This window comes from Pogonomyrmex barbatus, unplaced genomic scaffold, assembly GCF_055798465.1.
Source record: "Pogonomyrmex barbatus isolate J1 unplaced genomic scaffold, ASM5579846v1 scaffold13, whole genome shotgun sequence".
Classification (NCBI taxonomy): domain Eukaryota; kingdom Metazoa; phylum Arthropoda; class Insecta; order Hymenoptera; family Formicidae; genus Pogonomyrmex; species Pogonomyrmex barbatus.
Genome location: NW_028297109.1, coordinates 3,077,784 through 3,102,227, shown reverse-complemented (window position 1 = coordinate 3,102,227; position 24,444 = coordinate 3,077,784). Strand labels below are relative to the sequence as shown.

General features: G+C 44.9%; 1 protein-coding gene across 6 annotated transcripts in view; it reads right to left on the bottom strand.

The window, feature by feature from the left end:
• Positions 1-24,444, bottom strand: part of NLG-5 (neuroligin 5) — a 185,658-nt gene that overhangs the window by 103,220 nt on the left and 57,994 nt on the right. For all 6 annotated transcript variants that reach the window (XM_089072245.1, XM_089072247.1, XM_089072243.1 and 3 more), the window contains one exon: positions 28-74. The gene's annotated coding sequence lies outside the window, so the exon portion shown is untranslated. The remainder of the gene's footprint in view (positions 1-27; positions 75-24,444) is intronic.

The following is a 24,444-nucleotide window of genomic DNA, read 5'->3' as shown; positions in this document are numbered from 1 at the left end:
CGCAGATTTGATTTTACAAGATCTTACCTTCAGAAGTTCGTGCAGTTTAATACGGTGCGATCCGATCCAAGAGTCTGTAATAAAAAAGAAAAAAATGGGAACGTTAATATAAATATAAAGTAAACAAATAATGATAGCTACTAACTATGCTAAATAAATGATTATTATTCGGTAATCCGAGAGCGCTTCTGTATTAAAATTGATATAAATTAGCGTTCATTATTATGGAAATTATTCTCATTTGCTAATCATTAAAGCAGCGTAATCATTGAAACAATAAATGAAATTGTCTCATTGAAGCCAGAATCGATATAAAAAGGATTTGATTCATTTTGATTCAATACTCTAGTTACAATTCATGACGATTCGTATGATTATAATATCGAAAAACTGCCAAGAGGAAAAATGAAGATAGAAGAAAATAATCTAAAAAGATGACACGTATTTCCTTTACGTTTCCTTAGAAAAATATTTATTTCATGTTAAATTACATGTCAAAATTTAGATTTATTTGCATAAAGTTCGACAAAGTTTAACAAGATGTTATGCAAGGAAATATTGCTGTATATTCGGAATAAATACATAATAAACTTCCTGCAATTTATACACCTATTTGCATTTTGCGAGCGATGTTTATAATAATATTTTGTATGTATTATGAATAAATCAACAAACATGCTTTTCATGATTAAAATGTAAGATTACACTGCATTTTAATTTTTACACATAATCAATCGGTTCATAATATTCAATTAACATTTTAGCGATAACCACCGTATTTTCGTATAATTTATATGCTAATAAATAGCGCAGCAAATTTTACGTTCGCGCGATATATGAAACGAAGTGTCGCAAACACATAAATTTCAAGTTATCAAAATTACAACGCGCTCGTATTTATTACACGCGTTATTATATATATATATATATCGAAATTTTGCGTTGAAGGATTCATTCATCGGGAGATCCTTTTCTTCCGCGGCCGCAGGCAGCTCGACGAATGGACAAAAAGGGTTGGGAAATATTAATTTATGACCAGGACGAAATTATGCGCGCCACTAAATCAGGGCCGCTGCTCTTTTGTTCGAAAATTCCGGTCCTGGTCCTGGCGCCTTCAACTGGTAAACCGCCACCACCGTCGAGGAAAGCATCCATCGTCCTTCGCGCGCGAGGTCACACGGCACCGCCACCCTCTCGCCGGCATCCCCGGACCGACATTTACCCTGATTTCAGCGCCCGCCGGTAATTGACTGTCTCGGCAGGCTCGGGTTAAGACTTCGTGTGCGCGTGCGACAGCAAATCTCTCCGGTCTCTCCCTCATTCATCGTCCAAAACTTTGAGATGCCACTCAGAGAAGCGGCGGCGGCGGCTACATCATCAGGGCGACAAAAGAGATGGGACGCGAGAGAGGATGGCGGACCATAGAAAAACGCGGTGAGAAAAATAGCTTATGTCGGTGGAACGTCGGCGGATCCCCATGTCGCGGACATGTATAATTTTTCACGCGTTCTATATCGTGTATCGTTCCCGCAAAAAAAAAATTCCACCTCTCATTTTTTTTTTTTTTTTTATTATTTACATCCTCTCGTTCACGGCTCGAAGTGACAAATGCGTGACTCCCGACGTGAAATATTCTCTATGCGCGAGATGCCGCGGCTCTGACCGGGTACTTTCTCCGTTTGATTTTGATGTATTGTTAATAGCGTTTAGACGCGGCTCTCCCGTCCTGATGTGTGCCACTCCCCTGCATTTAGTTCCATTGTTGCGCAACGCTATTGCAAGATTTACTAGGTAACGTCGCGTTCGAGCGGCGCTGGCATTAACTATTCTAATCTACGTTGTAATTTATTGCCGCGCGGCTGTACGTGTCCGCGACGTTAACTCCCGGTGAAGTATCAGCGTGTTTACAATATCGCGCGAGGCGCGCGTGAACCTGCGACGTAATCTCGCGTCGCTCTTACTCGCGAGAAATTGAGCATAAACTTAGAGTAATTACCCGCTTTCGCGGGTACACCGCGAGGGGGAGAGGGAGAAAGGGAGATGGCACCTAATTTTTATTCGCATCCGGCCGTTGTTCTGGGAAACGACGTTATCCTTCCGCCGACGACACAAACCGAGGACCGTACGTTAGGCTGACGGAAGAAATTTGACATCGTGTACGATAAGTCGTCGGCCGAGTAACGAGCATTCTTTCTCGTCTCTCGGAGCTTTCCAATCATTTTATGCAAATTCACGGCCGGCCGATCGTCGGCGGACAAACGTCTTTTAATGGCATCGATATCGCCATTATCGAACACACGGAGAAATCGTTAAGCTCCTCCGGCCGGAAAGAAGATTATACATCAGTCAGTTAATCTAGTTAGAAACGCACTGCTCGATTTCACCTCTCGACTGCTAGGAATAGTAGTACGTTTGCCCTACTTCATTACACGACAATACCCAAGATTCTCTCGCGACATCGTTAAATCGCGTTGAAACTAAATCAAGTTGGAGCACGATAAAAAAAAAATAAACGACACCGGCATAATTTCGGCATAATTTACATTTAATTTCAGGTGTTATCTCTGTTCAGCGCGATGTTGTTTGTCGAGCCCCGGCGTAACAATCTCATCGCGCGGAGCCTCGCGGAGATCACGCGTGGCTCGAAACCAATAAGAACAACACTGATCGCAACGCTCATCGTCCCCGCGCCGAGTCTCTTATTGTCGCGCTCCCAACTCCCCGTAGTAATGTGTTAAGTCAGGTATTGTTCGGCAAAGCCGCATAAATCCCCCTGCGGAATACATTATAGTCGGTTGTAATGCGGTGAGGCGGGAATAATGCGATTTGCATAGAATAATTCCTGGCGCAATGTGCACTCGTTCGGGTGGTATCGCCGGGTACCCCCTCGAGTCGACTCGCGCGGCGTGTTTTTGTTGCGCCGGTGGAAAAAGACGATCTCTCGCGGCGCGGGTTAAGTGGAATCTCCCGCGAAGTGCAAGCGTACATCGTGTAATGCACACTGGATGTAATGTATTCGATGACACAAGAAGCACGTCGTTCTATGCGAGAATAATTGTCCGCCCTCCTCTCTCGCTCTCTCTCTCTCTCTCTCTCTCTCTCTCTCTCTCTCTCTGCTGGCAATATCTTTTATTTATGAGCTCCCCGCTAGTCCGCGAGTTCGCCCGCGTTTCTGTGATCCGTTGTTTTTATCCGGCATCGATCTGCCTTGGCATTCCCACACGCCATCTCTCTCCTCTGGAACTCGCCGCGATGGTTCTTCGTTGGCGAAACGCGAAAATTGTTTGTGAGTTTCAGCATTAAGGGTTTCTTGCTGTTCGCGCGCGGAAACAAATTTCTACCGTCTCTCACCTTGACTCTCTCTCTCTCTCTCTCTCTCTCTCCCCCCCCCTCTCTCTCTCTCTCTCTCTTTCTCTCTCGGTAAACGTTTAGCATAAATGCATAGTCTCTAGTCTCGGCAATGCGCGTCTACTTTAAATAATAAAATCGTAATTTCTTTAGGGAATACCTGTTATACGGTAGCAGTGCGTTGCTAATTACCATTTGCGATGGGAAAAAGAGGAAAGAGGAGGATTTATTCGTAAATTCTCGCGAAAAAAAAGAGAGAATCCGTCTTGTCATTTATCATTATTATAATTCCCCTCTCTCGTCACGTCAATTTGAAAAAAAAAAAAAAAAAAAAAAATTGCACACGCGCCACTAACTGGATAATGTTCCGCGTTTATTGTTACAGAGCATCCAAAGAACATCAGAATGAATATTAATGATACTCGTTATTCGGCGAAGTGATACGCTGGTAGATGCGCCCGCGAAATTTTGTATACGAAATGGCAACAATTGTCGAAAACCATGTTATCAAAGGTAATCGAAATACGATACTCCATGGAATAATAAAGCAAAAGCAATTACGCAAACATCAAATGTACATAATGAATACGCCGACCGGTCGGCATCGACCGCGTACTATGTACGAGTTTTTCTCTCTCTCTCTCTCTCTCTCTCTCTCTCTCTCTTTTTTTTTGCAAATTCGTGAAAATTTTGCGATATTAATCGTCGTTCAACGCGTTGCAGATAATTCTGTAACGGGCGTCAAAATGTTTCCGGCCGTGCCGCGCGACGTGCGTTGCAATCGGCAGTGTTATATTTACACGGCGCGTTCTACAATTTACTCGTCCCCTCTCGCCGCTCAACAATATTCCGCATACGAACGCAACGGCGGAATTTTGTTACGCTACATTGTGTATGTTTAATTACTGCGTCGCTTAAATACATGACACTTTATTTTAATATTCAACATCGCCCGATTTGGAAACCCACTTTTTATACGCGGTACAAACGTCGATGTTACCATCGTCGATTAATGGTCCTACAATTCTAGTAAATTTTACGAGCAATAAGTAGAATTTCGATTTGCAGTAACGAGAGAAATTGCGATGCTTAAAAAATAAAAATTGGAAGCTATTGAAAGCAGCGCGCGCGGCCAAAAATGTTTTCCCGTTTCTGTTACAAATTTTCGCTCGCTGTATAATTTAATTTCGGTTCACGTCGGTACTTCCACGTTCGTGTATCAAGATTGTTTCATTATGTAAGAATTGTAAGAATTATAAGGTAGTTGTACTTTGCGAACTGCGACAAACTGCGCGCGAAAACGGCAGTGAGATCGTCGAGCTAATAACGCGGCTGTAATCGAGAAATTAGCCCGACGGAATTAGCTTGAAATTGTCCAGGCGGGGGTGGTTTATGCGCGCACGAGAATACCCGATGGAGATGGACCCTTTCGCCGTTTTCTCTCGAAAGAAGCCGGGCGGAGGCTCCTAGGTCAGTAATTTATCCCGCATCACGTCGATTTGAATTACAAATTTCCCGGGATTGTAATTTTACTGTAGTCCGCGCGACTGTACACACTTACGGGAAAATATGCAGGACGTATAAAAAAAAAAAAAATCACTTGAACTTCGCGGACAAAAACTGAGAAGAGAATAATCCAAAAATTATCAATGCTTTTCGACTGGTAGTCTCCTTTAAAAGAGAGAGAGAAAAAAAAAGAAAGAGAAAGAAATTACGGAAGATTAAGACTGTTGAAATAAGATGGAGAATTTCGCGAGCGCTTATAGTACGGCAGTATTACATGAGCAAACAGCGCCCTCGAATTAAGTCCGGGCATCGAAACCGGAACGCAAGTGCGGCAATAAGAGATTTACATAGTAAAGTCGGTCATATTATCGCGCCGCGATATTCCCATAGACCGCGTGCGTGTTGTCGCATAGAGCGGACTGATATTTACATTGCTATTAACATCCAGCAAGCATGGTGTCGGCGTTGCCCACTTCTGCTGACGTAACAGCGCGAACGCTCGTTAATTCGATGCTAACAGCTGCGGTAGGTCGGCATTTTATATCGCGATGTTTCTCTAGGTTTTAAATGTTTTTTTCCCATTGTGGATGAATATGTGTACGTGGGCGCATATGGTGTGTGTGTGTGTATGTGTGTGTGTGTGTGTGTGTGTGTGTGTGTGTGTGTGTGTGTGTGTGTGTGTGTGTGTGTGCGTGCGTGTGTGCAAATTGCGGTCGCTGGAAAATTCAAATACGTAAAGTCATTACACGTAATTCGTGGCATTGGAAACATTTTTTAGCAATACACCTGGTTTGCCATATCCTCTCAATAATATTTGTTTTTTTTTCCAACTGTAATGATTTTGTCTTTGACAATTTTTTTACGTTTTTTTGTAGCAAAACGGAGGAAAGGAGCGGCAATATCGCGTGCCCCGACCATAATTGATATTATTACTGCCATATAAGCTTAAACAAAGTAAAGTAAAATGTTGCTTCATTCACCGATCACGGCATTTTGATATCCAAGCTAACGGGAGCGTATCGTCCCGGATACTCCCCCATAAATTCATAACTTTTTCACAAAGGGTGCTTTTAACTCGGCGCGTAATTGAATTAGTCGCGTAATTAATTTCGGAGTTCAGCAAACGCGCTGATAACTATCCGAAAAATATGGGTATAGTTTTCATTGAACGAGCGAGAAAATAACGGCCAAGTAAGGGGGCGAATGTTGTGCCGCCACTGGTGGGTCGGGGCTCGTTCAACGCGAATTGTCACGTACGCGTGTTGGCACTTACTCCCCTATTTACCCGCGAGTGTAACGACACAATTGTCATTATGTGTAACACTCGTACGACAATTAGGGTTCGCATTAAAATGCACATCCTCTTATCACATATCATCTACATAATAGGGCGAAACGTATTTGTGAAAAGGAAAACTGTTTCATTTCCCTCAAGTCTTTTGTATGCACACGACGTTGGAATTTGGTATCATTTGGTATCACTTAAAACAGAAAAAACAAAAAATTACAGCACGATAATTCGAGTTCAAGCTCACTGTAATTGTAAAAGAGAAAAGGAAAGAAATTAAACATTATGTAAAATATAATGTAAAATTGATTCTGATTAGACAGATTCTTTCCTCAACAAAAAAAGTATCACATAACATATATAATTACAATTATATATATTATTATATATACTATATAGATATATAATAATATATGATATATATAAATTTATACATATACATATAAAATTATAAATATATAATTATAATTAAATTCGAATAGATACAGCCTTTTAGAATCTAAGAAGATATGGTGAATAATCTTTGTCAAAATATAATAAACGTTGTAATGCTCCGTTACAACGCGATATTAAAAAAGATATTAAATGCATAATGCTTCCGTACCCCCAGAAATTTCCATATACAGGCATATTATATAGACACCGCGGTGCGCGCATTGATGCTCACCGATGTTTAATTCGCCAGTATAATGATGGCACGATGATTGCTAATGTCATTAATAATTTTGCGACAACGATTCCCGTCCGAATACGCCTTGATTTACCGGGAAGCATTCACGAGCATTCGCACCAGAGCATGTCCGTTTAATTTGCATGATAAAAGAGAGAGATGGAGAGAGAAAGAAAGAGAGAGAGAGAGAGAGAGAGAGAGAGAGAGAAAGGGAGGAGATGGGAATATACCTCTCAATTAAATAAAATTACGCGTAACAATTAATTTCGCAAAGTTGGAGGTGTTATTTAGCGGGATCTAAAATATTTTCGGTCGGTCGAAAACACGCGGATATGATTGTGAAATATTATACCGCGCGACATCAAACGCGCATCAAGAGTGAATAACGAAAAATTGCGCGTACTGTGCGCTGCAATTAATACACCGTGTAGGCGGACATTGTAGTCGCCAATGGCGGCGACCTATAATAGTCTGGGATTTTTGTTGGTCGCGCGCTTAGCAATGCAACGACAACGGCAACGGTAACGGTTTTGAATTTCGCGCGAAGCGTAGCGTCGCTTTGATAGAAATTTATTAGCCTCGCCGTGAAAAGTTTTAATAGCTTGAATATATCTGAGATTTATTAGCGCATAAAATATGCCCGACCGAGCGGCTTTTACGGGGGGACGCGGCGCGGCCGGCCGGCCGCTGATAATGAGCTACCAATTTGTGCGTAATGTTCCGAAAAAGGAAAGCCGCGAGGACAAAGGGGAGCCGCGCGCGATTCATTAATCAAAGGTACGAATCGCGCGCGAAAGGCGACGCTTTATAAAGCAACTTTTAATTTTCCCTCCGCTCCGCCGAAGAAGGATGAGCGAAGTCTGGGGGAGAAAAAAAAAAAAAGCGCGCGCGGTCTCTGCTTCCGTAACGTATGTACGCCGAGATAAAATCTCTTCGTATTAATTATTCCGGTATGGGTGTATCTTTCATCCTGCATATCTCGCGTGCTGCACTCAATATAATTACGTGCCTCGCAACATATTTCGCCGTATCGTCGCATCATTGAGGAGGAGGAGGAGGAGGAAGGGGGGGAGGGGAGGGAAGAAGTCATTTGGAATCTAATATTAATTTTCAACTCGCTTTTCAACGTCATTTGAAACGCGTAGATTAATCAAAAGTTTGGCCGGGCAAACGGAGTACGCTAATATTTTAGTAATGAAATATCACCGATCCGCGCCTCGAAATTGTGAACATCATACGCTCAATTCTCATCGCGGGCCGTCAGTGCGATGGCGTTTCTCGTACATTTCCAATGGCGAGCACCTCTCTCCCGGCTCTCTTGATCGTGCGTAGTGCACTTGCAAACGCGTATGATATCGCATGACGTGGAATTTCCGACGATCAATATACGTCCTATATTTTTGCCGGAAATCCCATAATCGTCCGCCTCGGCAATAATTTGACGTACGATCAAGTTTGATTAGCAAGCCAAGAGAGTGTTACGAGTTATATATCCGAAAAACGTATCCGTTTCTTTTTCTCGCTTTCTCTCGTCGTAGCTTTCTTCTTCTTTTTTATTCTAAACAACAATTTTTCGCAAGACTCACCGTCGTCGTTTCTTCTCTCGTTAAGCAAGACGTTTAATCCCCCATCTAATTTACATCAACGCGCGTACGAAAGATTATATTTTACAAGATTATCTCGCGTATTCTTCGATTAATGCGCAGAAACTCTCCTCGCAAAACTAATTTACAAGATACCAAGCCGTATTAAAAGTAACTTGGGATCTTCGCTACCTCAAAGCAAAGAACGCGCCTTTACGCGAGCCTGCGAGGAAGTGCCATCGCTTCAAAAATTTCATCTAATTACGCGCTGTTTTATTTCGCCTGCGTTTTATCGCGATACCTGTAACTACTGAGAGAGAGAGAGAGAGAAAGAGCTACTGAAAAACTAATTCGCAAAACTAATTAACAAATCCCCTGCAATCTCAAAGCGGCATTCCTGTAATAACGCAATTATTGTAACTGACGCAAATATATATCTCTTTGTTTCAACGATGGGTATCGCTTTACAGGCGTAATCCTCATGTTAATAATAACGCTATTTGTTGCTTATCGTTGTCCGTTATCACCGACAACGGTTGTGCTGTTGTACAAGTAATATACGTACTTTAGTGCACGAGAGAGAGAGAGAGAGAGAGAGAGAGAGAGAGAGAGAGATACTCGTGCGAGAGACGTCTTAGTGTAATGAGATACGAGCGCGTATCGATCGCGCGGAAAATCGAAACGCTGCTAAAACAGTTGCCTAAGCAGAGGTATAGCCTGAGAGAGAGATAGAGAGAGAGAGAGAGAGAGAGAGAGAGAGAGACAGCGCGGTTATGTATCTTTCTGATAAAGTACATAGTCGGAGTATAACGTGCTGTCTCGTTTGCCTAAGAAAATATTCAGAATCGAGAGGAACTTTGCTAACTGTAACCAGTTCGGTGCGCTTGAGAATAAAGGTACGTCCGTCAGTTTTTTTTTTGGGGGGGGGAGGGAAAAAAAGAATAAACGGCGGTGAGAGATTCCAGACAATGTGTGAGGAAATTTAACGAAGTTTATCGTGAACGCCCGTGGTGGCCTGTCGCGCGTAGTAAGAAATATTCTTTTTTCACGCGGACGCCAAGAGCCAACGGCTCGTATTTTAGGCGTTTCGCGTTAATACCATTCAAGCGGCGCGGCAGTTGCGCTCGTATTGGAATCATTCTCGTGGTGAGCTGTAAACCGCATTATATCGTACATTATACAACAGCTGTCTATTGGCACTCTCTCGTAAATTGCCGTGCCGCTTCATGCTCGGAATTTCGGATCAGAACTCAAAAGTACCGCAACATGTATCGGGGGGCGCATTTTCCGCGATTGTACACATCATCGAAGGATCGCACTTTCCATCTTTTTTGTGTTTTATCGTACTTTTTATTAAAAGAAAGAGAAAAAAAAAAACAGAAAAAAAAACTCATCAAGTATTCATTTAAATCATTATATTTCTCACATAAGAAAACGCTTTTACGTTGCGAGTAAAAAGAGAAGAATTTTTCGCGGAGTCAGGTTGCCAGATAACGAAATCTTAACTGCGTTGCAAATTCTGCGCTGCAATCGACGGTTCCCTTTCGCAGATTGAAATCTAGCGTGCCGGAAGGCAACCCACGAGAGAGAGAGAGAGAGAGAGAGAGAGAGAGAGAGAGAGAGAGAAAGAGAGAGAAAGGAAAGGAGGAGAGAAAGAAAGATAGCGGAATCAGCGGCGCCGACGGAAGTCATGCTCAGCGTCACGTCGTTACCTTCAATTCCGCGAGATTAGATCCGACGAGCGAGAGACTCGAACCCGACGCGACACGTGCGAACGCAGGCTTGTCAGACAATCGGCGTAGCCTCGGCGGCGGCGGCGACAGTCCACCGTTGGAATCTGAACGTAAAATTCGACGAGAGCGACAGAGAGCGATAGAGAGAAAGAGCGAGGGAGAGAACGAACGAAACACGGGGCAAACGGGAGAATTTCGCGAGGCGCGCTTACGAGCCCGCTCTGAACCCGACCCGACCTGAACCGACCCGATAAAGAGCCCGGGGCGAGCGTTCCTTTGATGCACAGTTCCTGAAGAGGTTTTCACGTGCACAGACGAAGTGAACGAGAGAGAGAGAGAGAGAGAGAGAGAGGAGAAAGAGAGAACGAGAGGGAGGAAGGGAGAGAACACTGCAACCTGCACACTGGTGGATCGACGCGAACGCGATGCGAGTGTGCGCACGTATGCGTCTACCATGATGTGTGGAGATACGTGAGGTCAGCGGGATACCGGGACGAGCGGTGGTCAATGGCACGGTAGTAATCTCGGCTTTTCGCATCGCGGTGCCAGATTCGTAATGAGAAACTTGGCAGCTGTAACCGGACCAGCGCGTCGGCAATTAAATCTCCCTCAATCTGCGTGCGCGCAGTGTCTCTCTCTCTCTTTCTTCACGCCTCTTCTGCCCTTCTCACTTCCATTTCTCTCTCTCTCTCTCTCTCTCTCTCTCTCTCTCTCTCTCTCTCTCTCTCTCTATTGATCTACAAGTCGAATTTTTGTCGCAAGAGACCGAGAAAGATAACTCGTACTCGAAGCAGTCGACCGGTCTCTTTCCCTCTGACGAGCGTAAACTGTCCGTAGAGACGAAGTAGAGACGACGAAAAGTTTCGTCACGGTCATTCGTATTAAATCCAGTGGCTTCCTCGGTCTGAATTTACTTTCGCTAATTGCCGGACGTTGGCAATAGTCTTTTCGCGAGCTTTCGCGAGAAAGCGACGAAGAAGCGTCGTCGAACGTAACGCGCCGCGACGCGGAAGCCTCTTTCTACGAGCGGATCGCTTTTCCCGCGAAACATTATAATACATTCAAGACTGCTTAAGAATTTTCCCCGCGTAAGGGGCAAAGTAGTTGAACAAACTTCGGGACATAAGATCTCAGTTCTCGAAAGTCAATTACCGGCGGCGGCGCCCAGGTAAAAACCACTCCGCAATCTTGCCCGCCATCCTTTTTCCATTGTTTCGCGCCGCCACCGCCTAACGAAGTTTCCACTCGCGAGCATGCCGCCCTTATGCGTAGATTTATTCCTTCGCCGCCGCGCCGCCCTTATCTCTCGCCTCTCGCCTCTCGCCTGGACGCTGTCACGCGACTGAAGGGAGCTAACTTTTCCATTTCTCGGCGAAAGTTCGCTCGGCGGTTATCGCCGGCGGATCTATCTCGGCACGCACGCGAAACGGGGCCAATTCTATCCGCACGCGAAAATCTGATAACGATATCTAGAATTCACGGCCATTTGTCAAAGCGACAAGCATCACGGCGCGCATTCGTCAAAGACACTTTTAATTAACTTGACTCGCGCTCCAATCAATAAAGAGATCCGCGGATTGTACTTACATTTATCAAAACGCGACATTTAAACATGCCCCATCGCGAGATCGAGGTGGACGGATAAAGTGTCACGAAATTGGAAATTCCGGGTCGGAGCATTTATTATTACTCCGTATAATCCACCATGGATACCTGTGTGAATAATAACGCGAGTCCGTTTTACCGGGAAGAAAGGGCGTGAAAGGGCCCCTTCGCAAGTTCCTTTTGGCCAACGTCGCAGTGTGAAGGGCGGTCGACAATCGCGCCTGCGAATAATTGATATCGAGGGCGCCGGCTTGTCGCGACCCAATTGACGGTCGAAATGGTGGATACAGCGGACAAAGAGATGAGGATAAACTCGTCAAAGACGAGCAGAGCGCGGGGTGACGCGAGGGACAATTTGCACGCGCTCTTCTCGCTCTCCTCCCATCCCCCTCCTCCTATCCCCCCCCTCCACGCTCTGTTTTACATTATCAAATGCAACAGAGATCAGCTTTTGAACTTATCGGGAATTAAGCGTGCTTAAACGCGTTCATTCCAAGTGAGTGTTGAACTCTCGAACGAGAGCGACTCTTGAAAATCCAGATCCTTTGTAAGGGCACATCGTGAAACGATAGAAACGCCGCCGCCTCTCCTGGTCACCCTTCTCTAATTTCGTATTGCTCTCTCGACAGAGACCACCATTCTTTCGCCCCCTTCTCTTCCTCTCGCCGCCTTGTTCTTTCCCATCTTTTCCTTTTTTGCTGGCTGTGGCACGTTGATATAGACGTTTCTACAGTGCTCCGGGTACTTCGACGACGAGTTCCACTCTCTTTTTTTTTTCTCTCCTCCCTCTCTCTTTCTCTAGACGGGGTCGCATTAATTCGCACAATTGAGGAAACTACGGATGAGATCTCTTCCCTAACGCCGTGCGCGCGCTAACTTAATTACGCGGCTTATGCTCGTCGTTTACTTCGGGGATTGCGTCCGTGGGTCGAAAGCTTTTTCTCGCGTTTGTTACACAGTTCAGCATCTACATCGGCTGGTTTTGCCCGGTCCCAAATCGCTTTGGCGAGACTTAGCCACAATGGGCAATGGCTGCTCGTTTCTTACGCCCGTGTTGCGACTCATGCGCCAAGAAGAAAAAAATAAACGGCTCGGATTAGTCGGATATTTTGTGGGGCGACCAACGAGCGACCGACATTAAAAGTTTTCATGCGGTAAATAGATGGGTTCGGCTAACTCGTACGAACGAATAATTCCTGGAAATTTTGGTGAAACGGCTGCAATAACGGCTCGTGTGCTGCATGTAATTGCAGGTACGTCTCTCTCTCTCTCTCTCTCTCTCTCTCTCTCTCTCTCTCTCTCTCTCTCTCTCTCTCTCTCTCTCTCTCTCCTCTCTCTCTCTCTCTCTCTCTCTCTCTCTTTCTCTGTGCGTGTAGAAACGTTCGTAAATTTCGCCAGTGGCTTCTAAACCTCGCGACTCGCGAGTCAATTAACGGAACTTTAAGAGCAATGTTGGCCTTTTATGGATCTCACGTATTACGTTACGCGGCGATGGCTCCGCCGCGAAATTACCATTATTTCAACGCAACAGTGTACTAACGATAATTTGTGAATGGATCTCTTTAATAATGGACGATACAACGTAACGACGTTGTTTTCAGTTATTTATTGCCGCCTGAATTTGCATTTCAAAGAACGCACGCTTCGTTCGCGTATGTCACGTTAAAATATTCTGTAATACCTTTATGACTTTCACTCAATACAGAATTTTATTGTGGAAACTGGAATCTCGAGTAGCTAGCTACCAAAAAAGTAACAAGCGATGTAACAAGTGATATATCTTACAATCCTCGTTAGAGCGACTGCCAAGTTGTTTCGAGAATTTCTCCAAAGAAATCCCGGAGAAAGGGGAAAAAGAAGCACAGCGAGAGTGAGAGTGAGAGCGAGAGCGAGAGAGAGAGAGAGAGAGAGAGAGAGAGAGAGAGAGAGAGAGAGAGAGAGAGAGAGAGAGAGAGATACTCTCGGAGAGTCCGCTCTTGCTTCACGAAATTCCGTACGTTGATGCAATCACGGGCGACCGCTTTTGAAGGACCTCGACCTCGTCACGAATCTCCATATTCCATTTTAATGGCGCTCTCGAGGGCTCGACAGCTGCACACGCTTATATAGGTATATATTCCTGGCCGCGGATTTAATTCGGGCATCGATCTAGAAAGTATTTTGCGCGCCACCACCCGTTTTGGACCTAAGGTGGGGAAGGGCGCGGAAGAGGAGGGGGAGGATTCGATTCTGATCGACAAGAATGGCCGGGGGATATGCTTTGGGCGCGTAGGACTCTTAAAAATGATTGGGGCGTTATAAAAGCGCCCGTTGTACGGTTACCGGCGATATCGTAGCGGGGGCTGATAGAATAGAATGAATTTTCTGCGTGATATAACCGGCGTCCTTATGGGCACTCGACCTGGGAAACGTGAGAGCGAGAGGGCGAGAGAGCAAGAGGGAAACGAGGAGGGGAGAAAGCGAGAGAGAGAGAGAGAGAGAGAGAGAGAGAGAGAGAGAGAGAGCGAGAGAGAGCGAGAGAGTACTCGTGAGAGCGCCGAGAGCCGAATGTCTTAAGATAAGATTTACATGAGAACATCAATCGAAAATATTATATTTCCGTAGTTTATAACCGGCTTAGTCGTGCGGGAGCGTAACAGTTGCGAGCGAGACTCGGGCAATTCCCGGTTATGATGCACGGCGACGTTTCCATCTAGACCACGGTTTACGTTTTAGGGGCTATAGCTTTATACGTCGCCCCCGTACGTTTAAATCTGGATTAAGATAGCGGAGTTAGCACACGCTCTTTCGTTGCTTTCGTTGTTTCTCTCGCCCCCCCCCCCCTCCCTTCAAGACTCCCCCTTCCCCCGAATTCGGTCGGGGACGAGGTAAGAATATTTTATAACAGCATTTTCAAGATGTCCCACTCAAGAAGTAAAATGTAATTTCTATTTTGTATCGCGCGATATTTATAGCGGGGCTTTAAATTTAATTGCCGAAAGACGTCGGTTTCTCAGCCAGCCGTTTAAATAAATGGTTTAAATTTTGCATAATGGAAATTGTATACGTGGAGAAGAAGGAAGAGGGGAAGAGGGAGTCGAGTTGATATCGTTATAATTAAATGGTTGGGCATTACATCGCGATTCGCAGGCGGCGCAATACGGCATAAAGATGGATCCTTCGCACTTACATTACAAATGCATATATTCCGCGACATAGCCTGATATTTGACCATTTTCACCGGGCGTGTACAATGTGATAAATCATTTCCGGACGTTATTACAAAATGTAAACGTTGCCGTCGAGTAGCGATAGCGAGAATTACTACGCGAGGTATTATCGTGACGTTGACGAGCGCGTGAGCGGAAAAAGAGAAAGCCTCGCCACTTCCGATTTTACTATCGCTACGCGATAACGTCATTCGCGAAAAAAAAAATCACAGGCCGCGGTACCGCGAATCGGCAGTAATCCTTACGTGGTTATAAAGAATTTCCCCGAGTGCTTATTCCTCCTGTTCTTTTCACGGAATTACACGGAATCACACATTTCGCAACGATTTTCTATCGCAAATCCGTGTGTTGCGCGCGCCGTAAAATCGCATCGGTGTATAAACACGCGCGTTTGTAAAGTGATGAAATCTTCGTCATATCGGTTTTGGCGAGCATTAACCGAGACCTCAAGATTGGTATATTAGCCCCGTGGGATGGCCAGAGATACCCAATTTCACCGAAAGGGTAAATCCCAGGTGTTAAAGGATGGAACTACCGCATGCGGAATCATCAGGAGTCGCTGCATAATTGAAATATGAATATCAAGCGAACCTTGGTGCGACCATCTTCATAAATTCAAAGCTCGCGATGGGTTACTTACGTGATAATCTCCACGTATCTCCACATATCTCTGCATTAATTCATTACGAAACATATATGTATTACGCACACTCGCAATTTATATCAAGACGCCAGACCGTAAACCGTGTCTCCCGAAAAAACGATGGTCCTTCGTCAGAACAGAAAACATTAGCGTAACTCGCGTAATCATATCTTCTAATCAGCAATCTTATGTAACGTCTATCCGCTCGCCGAGGCGTATCTGGACTCTGGACCTCGTCCGTGGATATCGCGGCCGTTAAGCGAGATCAACAAGATTCGCGTAATAGTTCCGAGAGACGTCATCCCGTGCGGGGGATGAAAGAGGGAGGGAGGGAGGGAGGGAGGGGAGAAAGGCGGAGAGCGCGGGATAAACCGGCCAGGTGGCAGCGAGAGGATGAAACTTCCGCACCTGCATAACGGCTCTACATACTTGGACCCTCGTTATACGTATTACGAGAGCACGTAGTGCAGCTCGGTTTGCAGCGGCACGTTCGCATGCGGCTCACGTGCCCGGATGGATTTTGCATGTTTGACCTGGGGCTACGTCGCCGAGAGAGAGTGGCGGCGAACGGGCGTCTCGTTTCCGGTAACGGCGCACAGGTGCATCTCGAGATGCAGCGCGTGGCGTCTTATCGCGAGAATTCGCTGCTCTTACCTCTGCCCTTCCTCCTCTTCCTCCCTCTCTCTCTCTCTCTCTCTCTCGTTCCTCCGTCTTTCTCTCGCTCTCACTCCCCTCCCCCGATCCTCGATTCTCTCTCAGGTCCCGTGTCTCGTTCCGTGTTCCGGCAGGCAAGTCGCGTAACAACGATCGGATGGACAATCGCCGCGCCAAATGCTCGCTCTATCTAATCACTTCCGCATGGCTCCTCAACTCACTCGTAATACACGGCCATCTACGACGGGGATATTGCATTTACCGCGCAGGTAGCTCCTCCCCGACATGGCAAGGCTTTCGCAAGGGAAGTTTCCCGAGCCGCTCCCCGCGCGCGCGCGCGCTTGGAGTGGCTTGTAAATTTTCTCATAGATATTACATGCGCGAAGCTTCTATAAAATGAATGGATGAATATCCCGCCTCTTCTCCCGATTCATAAATTCAGAAAGATGAATGTTACGAAATTCTCCACGTGTAAATAGAAAAATGTAACGTGTAATGAAATAAAATCTTATCTGATATATTTGAGACCGTGATATATATTCTTCTCTCTCTCTCTCTCTTTCTCTCTCTCTCTTTCTCTGACGCGTCTTTAATATTTTCTAAATTACATTGCGCCGTTTGATTCTCATTTCAAAGATGTATATGCTTTGGGAAGTGCGTACGCTTACAACCCGCATTTTTGCGTCCATTGCGTCTCTCTCACACGTCTCCCCTCGTGTGTCTCCCTTCTGTGTGCCATGCGGACAAATCGCGGCGAAATTGGCACGCACACACCTACGCACGTTATGTAGAACCGCTCGTTCGCGATTGCGAGTACACAACGCTCGCGCAGGCAACGGGCACACGTTGCTTTTTCGTCCATTTGTTCCTCGGTAAAATTTTAATTCGCCGTTCAATCAATGCGCATCGATTCCTTTTTTCTCGAGCAATATCCCATCCTATTATAAAGCTGTTGAAAACATTTGAGGATTGGATACCGCGGTCGTAATCACGGAAGGAAAACTTCGACGAACGCCAATAGCAACGACTTTTTATTAAGTGTTCACTTGTTTAAATTGTTTTTAAAATGCGATCGTAAGATCGCAATTAGTACACAAATAATTCGTGATGTTACGTGTGGTTAAAGGACGAATAATATAATATATTAATTAAATGATGGAGAAATTTGACACATAAATTTTCCGCTTAAAAGCGCAGGTTCGTAGGTTCGTTATAAATAAATGTGTTAAAAATACATTCGCGTAGTAATGTGTGATTATAGGCGCTAAGGACGAATCAATAACAGCTAACGATATTCATCCTCGTATAAATTATTCATACGCGCTTAGAGTATCGCGTACAAATTACGAAACGCAACTGTGGGTTGCGTCGCAATCACGATTGCAACGGCGATTGCGTTTGTTATCGTCGCGGCCCCTCTCAATTTTCAATTTGGATACAATTCACTCGCAAAGCTCGACATTAATAAATCCAGATTACGAACGGTGAACGAACTCGCTGGGATTTATAAGTTTAATACCGCTGGTAACATCGATATTAGACTTATAAATTCGCCGTTTAATGACGTTGCATACGCAAACTGCGAGATAATCCCGGCCTGTCACGTGATAGTCATTAAGCTGTGAGTACCATAAAATAACGCCTTTGACAATTTTTAAGCACGATCGTAAATGTCACTTAGCCCTCGCAGATCGCACTCAGAGAAGAAAAAAAGTCGTACTAGCAACTAGAAATTTGTACACAAATAACCTCAACTATATATAACAAAGTTGTAATAAGAACAATCAACAAGTTATATGAATCAAAAAAAATATAGTAATATTAATAAACTCTGATAAACTGAGCGATGCAACGTCAAAGGGAAAGCGATTCGTGCATTAAGCAACGGGAATGTTAGAATCACGAGCAGATACCGGCAGTAAATTTGGTTTACCGTAAATTAGAAGAGAACGTCGGCGGCGGCGGCGGCGGCGGCGGCGACCATCGGTGATTTTCACAGATTCGCCTCGCAACAATGGAATATATAAGCTCACGGATGGCCTATCGCCCGTGTCATTTGTAGTTAGATAAACTAATGTATTATATACCTGGTTGTGATCAGTATGTATTCTTTTGCTACTCATCTCAATGATATTGTGGCATTATGCTCACTTCACAAAAATATTTGTTTAAATTGAAAAAATGTAATATATTCTATTTGTATGAAGTTTATATAACTATGTAATTATAGTTGAATGGTTATTTCAATTAATAATTCATATATATTGTTCACATATATATATTGATTATATTTTTATTGTATTCAATACTACTTTCGTATTTGTTACTTTGAAAAGCTAGTTGCAAATACTTAAATTTCATAAGTGTCATAAATATGGTTAGCGGAACTATTTCATTTTCTCTCGGTGCGTGATGATTTTCGTAGACTCTTTGTACGAGCTGAATACATTTCCTCGATTTAATTTCTTTCTCTTCACAAATATGCAGATGTCGGATAATTAAATTTCGGTTTAATGACGTGTAGGAAATCGCGCACGAGCGTATCGCTGAACGGGCGCGGACGCTATGTCGAGTAATTTAAACATCTCTGATAAACTGAGCGATGCAACGTCAAAGTGTTTAAAGGGAAAGCGATTCGTGCATTAAGCAACGGGAATGTTCGAATCACGAGCAGATACCGGCAGTAAATTTGGTTTACCGTAAATTAGAAGAGAACGTGGACGGCGGCGGCGGCGGCGGCGGCGGCGGCGGCGACCGTCGGTGATTTTCACAGATTCACCCCGCAGCAATGGAATGCATAAGCTCACGGATGGCCTATCACCCGTGTCGACTTATAATTAAAAAGTTAAATTGAAATTGCTTTCGCAACCGCTTGCGCGTCGGATCTCTCTTCCTCCGGTACGATGCCGCGCGCATTAAATTGGAACTTTCCTCCCCATAATACGATCGCATCGCGAATGCCACGCTTCGCGCGAGCCGGGGCGAGGCAACAACGTTGTCGGCCGGATCGGCGTTGAAAAAGAATCCACGAGATGTCAAAGTCCGTTATCAATGCGACGCGGGCTGCAATTACTTAGGCGTTGTCGACGCGCAGTTTGCCCTGCCCTGTTTGTGTGTCGTCGGGCTCGCGTGTCCACGTCCAATTTTCCACATCCGCTAATGCTCGAAAGCGGGCAACTTTTCACGGGAGTGGTATAAATAAAAATGGCTTCCCCATAGCGATAAAATATGCCCGTCCGTGGGAGTACGTATTTCGTAACAAAGGTTTTTAGTTACGGCACAAATTTTTCACGTAAAACAGCGAAATCTATTTCGCAAGCTCAAGCGGAGTGACGAAGAAAAATGGGAGGTGAAAATGGAAAAGGCTGAAAGTGCCAATGTTTCATTCGTCTGAATTCCTCCTCTTTGAGACTTCGCTCTGGGGCTCTCGTTGAAGTTGCAGATAGATTATTCAGAGTGTCAGATAAATCATTTAGCAATACTCGAAGACACTTAACAGCGAAACATTATTTAAGATAAATTACCGACGCTTAATCTTCCGACGCGTGGAAAGTAATTTAATAAAATGCTAAAAATACCTCATTTTTTTAATATACTTTATACAGGCAAAATTACATATCAAATAAATATATTCGAGAAATAATCAACGAGGCGCGAGCGAATTGAATATTCGAGATGGCAGGTACGAAAGAAAATATTCCTTCTGTCGTTAAAAAGGAAGACGCGTCGTGCTTCCGATGCAATTTGTCTCGTGTTGTCACGACTTTTCAGAGTCGCGACGCTCCCCAAGCTGGATTCGCACTTTCGCAAGCTGATTTTTATTTTAAAGCTCGAGGTGATCGTTTGTGTAGTGCGGTGCGACGTCGTGTTTATTATTTAAACAGTCCCGGAAACGAGCTGCTCAAAAACAGGATTTCGCGGAAATGGAGGAGCTGAAAGAACCTCACTTCGAATGCACACCAGCCATACATAACAATTCGGAATTTTGATGTATAAAAAAAAAATGACAGAAAAAAAGGAGTAATATCCAGATTTCGAAATATGTGCGGTGCGGTCGTAAATGCGCCGATTGTCGGGGAGTAACGGTGAAAACGCGCATTTTTTGCGAAAGCGATTCGATTTACAAACGCGATCGCGTAATGGAAATTCGTGAGCGGGCTCGCGCGGCCGAATCCACCGACGAAGTTTATCGGGGTCCGAAACGGATTTCGCGAAACGATGTAAAAGCGGGTTAAGCAGATACCCAGCGGCGGCGGCGGCAAATACGTGGCCTCCGAAATGCAGCGGGAATTGGCGCTTCCCGAACGGCGCGCAAAAGCAATTAAGCATCCGGCGCGTAATTTCGCGAAATTATCCGTTGTCCGGCGGTGCGCGAACAACCTGGCGATATTATACCTCTTTGACGAGACAGAGACGAGAGGGAGGCATTCCCCGATGACACCAGAGAGCAAGAGGGAAGAGAGAGGGGAGGATAGTGAGGAATGTCGCGTATGAGCATAAACAGAGGGAAGAAGATAAATCGCCGGCGTAATATATCATGCGTCAAAGGCGAGCGCAATATCTCCTGGCATCGAAACACAGGAGAGCAGAAAGCTCGTCACTCCCCGGTCGGTATGCGAGTCGAAAATAAACTCAGCGCTCGGCGCTTTTCCCTTTTCCCGTCGCGCGATGCGGCTGCAAGTGGCGGCGACGAGTTCCCTAACGCGAATTCCGTCCGGCGTACGGGGAAAAACGAACGGAGTTACGAGTCGGACGATCAAATTTCGCGTTTATCCCCGTTCGCCGATTTTTGTTCTGTAATCAAGACACACACTGTTAATGACCACGCGTTACACGATCCCGACCGCGCGCGTCGCTGGTATGGGGGAGGGCGCGCTTTTTATTATTATCCCGTGCTATCCCGGATGTTATTACGATCGTAATTGGAGACTTTAGAGGATTCGCATTTCCAGCTGTTACCCGTCGAGTCTCGAATTTGTCAAATTCTTTTAGCGCGCGCGCGCGCGCGCTTTACGCTCGTCGTTCTTGCAGCCGATGAAAATTACTTCGAGTTGACGCACGAGTTGGCGAGCGACGCTACTTTTTCATCTCCGATTTTTATTCGGAAGAAACAGCTTTCAAGCTCTTCCGATGCTGCGCGATGAATGAAATAATAACGCGCATCCACATCCCGTCGTTCGTCGACGCTTCATCATCTGGTGTTCCTATTAGTATTTTCAACACACGCTTTATCTCACGCCTGAATTTTCCAAAGAGCTTAGTGATGCTAGTAAATTATTGGTGCAGCAAGCTTCTCTTCTCTCTTCTCTCTCTCTCTCTCTCTCTCTCTCTCTCTCTCTCTCTCTCTGTCTCTATCTGGACGGATGCATAAATGGATTTCAATTAATGCGTTGCTTCTCCCCGAGCGTAACTTTATTGGACGGGAAACGTCTCAAGCGCGTACGACTAGCACTCGGAGCTAGGTAGTTCTCGTCGTCCCGGAAGACGGGGATGGTCGCGAAAACCATCACTTACTGTCGCACTCCCACGACGACGCTGCATCCTGAATACTTAAAAAGAGTCGCGGACCTTCTTTGAATTGTAAAGCAAACCAAAGCAATACTACCGAACCAACATCCGCTCAGCCCTCGGGAGCCCGCCCTCGGACTTTTGTTCGTCCCCCTCCCTGCCCCGTCGTGGCTCCCGCAGGGGACGAAATCGCGTCGCGAAATCCAACTGTCGCTGCGCGACAACGGCCATATATATTGTCTACAAAATGCATTCGTGTTCTTGCGTTAAGCAGCACAGCCGGATCATCTCCATCGACGTCGTCGAATAAAACATGCGACCGGCTGGAAAGAGTAATGTCGTGGCCATTACGTCGCCATAACGAAAACTAGCTTTAGTCGAGAGGGAGCCCCTCCCCTCTCGTGTGATTCAGTATCGTATTGTCGTATATAATACGGCAGTAAAGCGGATCGCGTGTGAGTTATGGCGGGATTAAAATTTCCTAATCCAAAATGCGAAAGTTTCCTTCGCACGCTCGTTATTAAATTAAACACGTTATTAAATTACTAACTACAGTTTTTCCGGCGGGTCCCATTCGGTGTCAACCGCGATAGTGGATTAAGTTAATCAGGAGAGTAATTGGTTCTCCATCTAATTATGCGAAATCGCTCATCGTGCGGCCAAGCGCGACGGGAAGTAAAAATCATGTTCCCCCATGAACGTTTCGGGAAGACGGGATTGTCGCGAGGTTTAATTGCATCTACATTTTTAATGCGGCCTCGGTAGCTTACTCACCGCCTCGCGGATCATCTTGACGTCTTATTGGGAAGGGCGAGGATGCGCGTCGTGCGCTGATGCGCCTCTCGAGAGACAAAACGCTGCGTCGCGAAGGGAAAACGCGGAAGGGATGAAAAGCGGAAAAGAAAAGGAGAACCGACACGAGCGAGAAAATAAATATTCAGCCCCGCACGGAGACGACTAACTACTTTACGAAATTACGCGTCTCCGTCTGAGGACGTCAGGGTGGTTTTCGCGGGGCGACAGTGCAGTCGTGCTTGGAATTTTTGAAAGGCAGTCGTTATTTCTTTCTCGCCTATCGTCAACTCTTAAAAAGAAACCCGTTACTAACGGGGCAATCTGGGGGGAGGGGAGGGGAGGGGAATCCTGGCAAGCGAATGGTACGTCGCGAAAAGAGACTCGTTAACTTCTTAACGTACATAGAGCAAAACGAAAGTTTGGAATTAAGAACTCGAGCGACGACGTGCTCTCACGCGAGTTCCCGCCGCCTGTTAGTTTCCACACAACGATCAGAGATTAAATCAGAGGGATATTCTCTGTTATTATCTCTTTTGATACAAGCGACCAATGTTGTCGAAGCTCCTATTTTATTATCCAATCGCGTGTCACGGTGCGCCAAGTATTCGCATTCCCGAACCACGTGGAATGTTCAACTGGACTTAATGGTAGTTGGTAATGAGAAGAGCGAGAGAAGAATATTTTATGAGAAATAATGAGAGTTACGCGCGCGCAATAATGCGAGGCAGTTAACGAAGTCTTTGAGCCGAAAAGCTCGTCGTCGATGCTCGGAGCGGAACTCAATTACAGTAAGTGATTCTTAAATACTTTTCTCGTATCTTATTTTGATCCATCACGCGTCATTGTTAATTTAAACTTGATCCACTCCAACCAAACTCGAATCAGATCCCGCATGATTAATTTTGTTGTTGGATATGTGGATGATCCCTCCCCCCCCGCTTTGAAATGTTTATTATTACCGATGCAATATTATACTCCGTTCATTAAAATTATATATTTTATTTCGACAGAGATATTATAATTTCGCATGGATTATTTCAAATTTAAGTCAAAGATCTCTTTAAAAAGAAATTTGATATTATTTTATATCACGAAATAAATTACATCATCAAAAGATATTTTAATATGCCAAGTCATCGTTGAAATTTTATTTTAATGACGCGCGCGAGAGAGATACAAATATAATTATATAAAATATAATTTAAAATGTATATTTTAAAATATTCACGATGTAAAGGAAAGATTTATATTAACAAATATAAATCTGTTTTGGTACGTAGATAAATTAACTCAGATGTCTGGCTAAATACGCAAGTACAAATCAGCAATATCTGCGTAGCGTTTCATTAAATTGCCAATTCACGTATTTCTGTTACATTCAATATTTACAAAAGGCGTTATCGATTAATCGATAATGATATATTCCTAGTTACAGACCGATGCACACAGTCGACATAAATCAAACAAAGTTTCTTAACGTCTCGGGAGTTGGATGTGGGAATCTGTGGGAGCTGGGAAACTTCAACGTGGGCAATCGTTGTAGCGCGAGAAAAGCTGACTCTGTGTCATTACCCATCCGTTCTACGTGCTTAATAAAGTTTTCTCCCGATGGGAGAAATCATTTCTTGCTTTCCCCGATCCTCATCAGTTTTGTTTCCCTCGCGAAAATCGGCGTGAACGCGCACGCGCGCGCGTGTACGATGCGATAAAAAAAGTATCGCTCGCATTTCCGTTCGATTTCAACCAAAATTGGCTTCGCTCAACGATTTCAATAAACAATAAACTGGATGACGTGGAAGTTCGTAAAAATTGGCTCGGCTATAAATTGGATCGTTCATGCGTGCGAACAAACAGGGCGGCAAACAGTGAGTGATTTTCGCAATTGTTTGACGGCAAACGCGT